This window comes from Malaclemys terrapin, chromosome 10 (genome assembly GCF_027887155.1).
Source record: "Malaclemys terrapin pileata isolate rMalTer1 chromosome 10, rMalTer1.hap1, whole genome shotgun sequence".
NCBI lineage: Eukaryota > Metazoa > Chordata > Testudines > Emydidae > Malaclemys > Malaclemys terrapin.
In genome coordinates this window covers 22,792,012-22,798,082 of record NC_071514.1, presented here as the reverse complement: position 1 = coordinate 22,798,082, position 6,071 = coordinate 22,792,012, and positions in this window count along the sequence as shown.

Here is a 6,071-nt window from a genome sequence, read left to right as displayed (position 1 = left end):
GTATAGCTACTGGAAAAGTCTGTTAACTTGTCTGGGGATGGAGCGGAAATCCTCCAGGGACACCTCTATGAAGCTCTCCTGGAGGTACTCCAAAAGCCTTTGCAGAAGGTTTCTGGGCAGTGCAGTCTTATTCCGTCCTCCATGGTAGGACACTTGACCATGCCATGCCAGTAGCAAGTATCATTGCATGACAAAGCCTGGCAGCGTATGGTCCCGGTGTTTTCTGGCATTCAAGCAACATCCATTCTTTATCTCGCTGTGTTATCCTCAGGAGAGTGATATCGTTCATGGTAACCTGGTTGAAATACGGGAATTTAATTAAGGGAACAGAGGTGGCCATTTCTACTGGGCTGTTTGCCTGTGGCTGAAAAGAAATTCTTCCCTGCAGTTAGCCAAGAGGTTGGGGGATGGGGGGAAGGAGCTTTTTGCATTTGGCTAGCAGGGATCTTCCCTGATACCAGCCACGCAGTGGGGGAAGGGGTAAAGCGATCGTCCCAGAGAATTGGATGGGTGGGGGGAGGAGGATTAGTTTGGTTTCTCCTGCTGCACGTTAACACAAAAACCGCAGCACTCAACGGGCTTTGCTTGGTATGGGAAAGGAGGGCGCTGCTTTTATGAAGGTTGCAGAAGCCGAAAGACAATGGCTTACCACAGCCGCATGCAAGCCCAATTCTGTTGCCTGGCCCTGCGTCTGTGATCTCTAACACTAAAGCCGCAGGCACTCAATGTTAAGATGCAAAATGCAACCTTGTACCGAAATCACATGTGCTATGTAATGTGAATAGTGTTGTTCACCGTGAAAGAGTATAAGCATTGTTCTGTAAAATGTATCTTTTTAAATACTTCTATCCCTTTTTTCCCCTCCCGCAGCTGCAAAATTTTTCAAGCCTCCCTCCTCCGTCCCGAAAGCTTATCTCAGATAAGGCGGCGAAAAAAAAACACACGTGAGACGACATGTTCTCAGAGATCATGCAATCGACCCGCGCTGAAAGAGCCCATCTGAATGAGTGGAAGGACACGGTATCAAAGTACAAGAAAGCTGCCAATGAACATAAGGATAGGAGGGATGCTTGAGATGAGAGGTGGCGGCAGGAAGATCAGAGGAGGCAGGATGCAATGCTGGGGCTGCTGCGTGATCAAACGGACATGCTCCGGCGTCCGGTGGAGCTTCAGGAACTGCAGCAGGGTCACAGAGTCCCACTGCAGTCCCTGTATAACTGCCCTCCCCCATCCCCAAGTTCCATAGCCTCCTCACCCAGATGCCCAAGAACGCGGGCCTCCGTGCACCCTGCAACTCCACCCCAGTGGATAGCCCAAGCAAAAGGCTGTCATTATTTTGAACTTTTGAAGTGGCCTTTTCCTTCCCTCCTCCCAAACCCCACCCAGGCTACCTTGTCAGTTCTCTCCTTATGTTTATAATCAATTAATAAAGAATACATGATTTTTAAACGATAGTGACTATTTCCTTTGAAAGCAAGCTGTGATCGAAGGGGGGAGGGTGAGTTACTTACAGGGAATGAGTCAATCAAGGGGGTGGGTTTTCATCAAGGAGAAACAAACAGAACTTTCACACCTAGCCTGGCCAATCATGAAACTAGTTTTCAAAGCTTCTCTGATGCGCAGCGCTTCCTGGTGTGCTCTTCTAATCGCCCTGATGTCTGGCTGCACGTAATCAGCGGCCAGGCGATTTGCCTCAACCTCCCACCCTGCCATAAAGGTCTCCCCTTTACTCTCATAGAGATTGTGGAGCACACAGCAAACAGCAATAACAATGGGAATATTGGTTTGGCTGAGGTCTGAGCGAGTCAGTAAAGTGCGCCAGCGACCCTTTAAACGTCCAAAAGCACATTCTACCACCATTCTGCACTTGCTCAGCCTGTAGTTGAACAACTCCTGACTCCTGTCCAGGCTGCCTGTGTATGGTTTCATGAGCCATGGCATTAAGGGGTAGGCTGGGTTCCCAAGGATAACTATAGGCATTTCAACATCCCCAACGGTTATTTTCTGGTCTGGGAAATAAATCCCTTGCTGCAGCCGTTTAAACAAATTAGTGTTCCTGAAGACGTGAGCGTCATGAACCCTTCCCGGCCAGCCCACGTTGATGCTGGGCAAACGTCCCTTGTGATCCACCAGGGCTTGCAGCACCACTGAAAAGTGCCCCTTGCGTTTTATGTACTGGCTGCCCTGGTGCTCCGGTGCCAAGATAGGGATATGGGTTCCATCTATCGCCCCACCACAGTTAGGGAATCCCATTGCAGCAAAGCCATCTACTATGACCTGCACATTTCCCAGAGTCACTACCTTTGGTAGCAGCAGCTCAGTGATTACTTTGGCTATTTGCACCACAACAGCCCCCACAGTAGATTTGCCCACTCCAAATTGATTCCCAACTGACCGGTAGCTGTCTGGCGTTGCAAGCTTCCACAGGGCTATCGCCACTCGCTTCTCAACTGAGAGGGCTGCTCTCATCTTGGTATTCTGGCGCTTCAGGGCAGGGGAAAGGAAGTCACAAAGTTCCATGAAAGTGCCCTTACGCATGCGAAAGTTACGCAGCCAATGGGAATCGTCCCAGACCTGCAACACTATGCGGTCCCTCCAGTATGTGCTTGTTTCCCGGGCCCAGAATCCGCGTTCCACGGCTATAACTTGCCCTATTAACAGCATGATCTCCAAAGCACCGGGGGCCGCGGTTTGAGAGAATTCTGTGTCCATATCCTCATCGCTGCCGTCGCCGCCTCCTCCTCGCCTGGTTTTTCAGGTTCTGGTTCAGCACAGACTGCATGATAATGCGTGAGGTGTTTACAATGTTCATGACTGCTGTCTTGAGCTGAGCAGGCTCCATGCGGCCGTGGTATGGCATCTGCACAGTCCACCCAGGAAAAAAGGCGCGAAACGGTTGTCTGCCATTGCTTTCCCAGAGGGAGGGGGAGGATGTACCCAGAACCACCCGCAACAATGTTTTTTGCCCCATAAGGCATTGGGATCTCAACCCAGAATTCCACTGGGTGGGGGAGACTGCGGGAACTATGGGATAGCTACCCACAGTGCAACACTCCGGAAGTTGACGCTAGCCTCAGTACATGGACGCGCACTGCCGAATTAATGTGCTTACTGTGGCCGCATGCACTCGACTTTATACAATCTGTTGCCAAAAATCTAATTCTGTAAAATCGGAGTAATCCCATAGTGTAGACATACCTAAGACAGGACTCCTGTATCCTGTTTGCTGCTCTGCATTAAGTCACCGTGACACCTTAGGAAAGTCACCACTTCGTGACTCAGCATACCCCTAAGTAGAATGGTTACAACAAAGGAAACAGGCTTGAAAAATGATGTAGGTAACAAGATTTTGCTGTCCAGCATGAATGGATGCAGAATAACTTTTACAACACCAAACAGCTGCGAGAAGTTTTCAATCATCCTTTTAAATGTTATGCCCCATCCCACTGCCTGACACTCACTAGAAAAGCCTAGTACCCTGAACCACTTAAAAAAAATCGGTTTCAAGAACTGATCTTAATGTGGCTCAAGTCTTAGTTTGAATACCCGATCTGTACTGAGCATACTGACCAGGTAGCACAGACGCCATATAGTTCAACCCTTGTTCACTCTCCTTGAACATCTCAAAGTCAGAGAGAAGCAGCATACTCACATACATGGAAGTAGAAGGTAGGAATGGGAAAAGATTACCTCCATGTAAGCTAAAGAAAGACTTACAACTAATGGACATTGTGGACAAGACTAACATCACTAAAGTACCTTAATTACGTATGGTTAATACCACAAAATCTAAGCAGAACAGAGACAATGAAGCTTTAATAAGTGTATAAAGGAGACATTTATGAAAAAGCAATAGAAAATAGAATTATGAGATTTATTTTTAAAAATCCCTATATTTAAAATTACAATAAACCATAAGGAGAGCACTTTTGGAAACTGAGGTGGACCATATTGAACTAAAAGCCTCAGCAGCATTTAGTCTAAGACTGTGATTAAATTAAAAAGTGTACACTCTAAGGAGTAAAGATAAAAATATCCATCACACTTTTACATTAAATTGGTATTAAGGCAAAGCTACATCAGTGAAATGGCACTCTGTTGAGAAAATATATTGGGAAGTTTTTATGACAGAGCAGGAGTACCATATGTTACATCTATATTATGTAATTAAGCCACTGCTCCTTTACATATGGCTTCTATTCTGAGAAAGGAACAAGTGAAAGCTAGGTAACCCCATGGAGAGAATCAATCTCTCTGCTGAGGTCACACAGCTAAAAGGATTAACAGGTCAAAATTCTAGCAGATTTAAAAAGGTGTTATTTTGAAAAATCCTAAGGGAACAAATGAACTCTTAGGTAGCATTACAATTACAAAGGGAAAAGTCATTAGAACAGTTTCTCTGTATGTTAAGTGCTCAAAAGTTTGTGTGTAAAGTAGCAATTCTGGTGTGTGGGTTTGTTTGTTTTTTAAACTTAGAAAGCAAAAGCACAGAACACAGAGGCCTTGGCTACACTTGCAGCTGTACAGAGCTGTGAGGTAAACCTGTCTTCGTACAGCTGAGTAGGGAAAGCGCTGCAGTCTGTCCACATTGACAGCTGCCAGCGCAGTGGCGTGGCCACACTTGCAACATTTGCAGCTGTGTTGGGAGCGGTGCATTATGGGCAGCTATCCCAGCATTCATGTGGCTGCAACCCTCTTCCTTTTATTACTTAATACCAAGTCAGGATCTCACTAAATAAGAAATAGATCACTAATAATCTCTTATAAACCTGTGCCTGCTTTACTAGGTGGATTTATGTTACAAAAAGATTTCCTGCTGCTATGAAAAGTTTATTATTTAATAGATTTTGGTTAAGAAAGGTTTTAAGCAAGTCCTTTTCCCCACTCTGTTTTCTCTTCCAATCACATTTAACCTTTACCAGATTCCGTGAAAAGTCAATTAGGAAAGAGCAACACACATAGATAACATCTACCACCATTTCATACAGTAGGAAAATCACATACTGTACATCAAACAGCTATACAGAATATCAGACAGCTGCTCTGAAGTATCCAATTATAAAACTGAAGCGAGAAAAGTTCTAGATGGTCTTTATGTTTGTATTCTTTCATGGCTCCACAATTGGTATTGTGTAGTCAAAGAGAAAGGATAAGGTATTTATAGGTCATCATTAAAACCTGAAGTCTTTAATTGCTCTAGCCAAGGCACTCATTCTCTCCTTTGTTTCCTAGCTAGATGTAGCGTTCTCTCTAAAAAAATAGGCCTGAGCAATAATCACTAGTTTCCCCAAAAACTATGAGAGCTTACAGAACAACTATTTTGTTCTATATAAATTCTTATATTTTCTCTTGTATCTTCTAATTTTTAGTTACACAAAGTGTGGAAAACATTAACCTCTCACTATCTATATATAAACACATAAGAATTCTTTAAAAATGACACTGCTCCTCTGACATCTCTCCTCCAACATACCAAACGAACAGACTTTTTGCTCTCCAGCCAGAGATTTTTGCTATATCCATTAATCCATGAAATCTCAATGTTTCAATTTACAGACCTAAGTTCAGGGATAAATCCTGTTTATAATTATATATTTTAACAGGTTACTAGAATTAGTTAAAAATAATTTAATTCATCAAAATATACCAGCATACTTATTTACTGTCCGTAGTCCTGTAAACAAAGACTATTTAGAAAAGCCAGGTTTCAACTGTCACACTCGCAGCTTCTGCCAATTTTTAATTACAAAGTAACAGCTTGAAGAGTTAAAATACCAGTATCAGAAACTTACCAAGCAAACTGTAAGCAACATTTAAGCATCTTGAAGGCTGAACCCAGTAATCTCCTCCAGATAAATCAATTTTTATTTATTATTTGTATTACCATAGTGCCTCCCTAGAAGCTCAAGTCATGGACCTGGACCCCACAGCGCTAACATCAACAATGTAACTGACAGAGGAGTTGGTTACCACAATACTCTAAAAAGTGAAATGTACTATACCAGGTTTACAAACAAACAAAACACACACACACACACTAGTGAGTTTCGGGGCACATAAACATACCCATA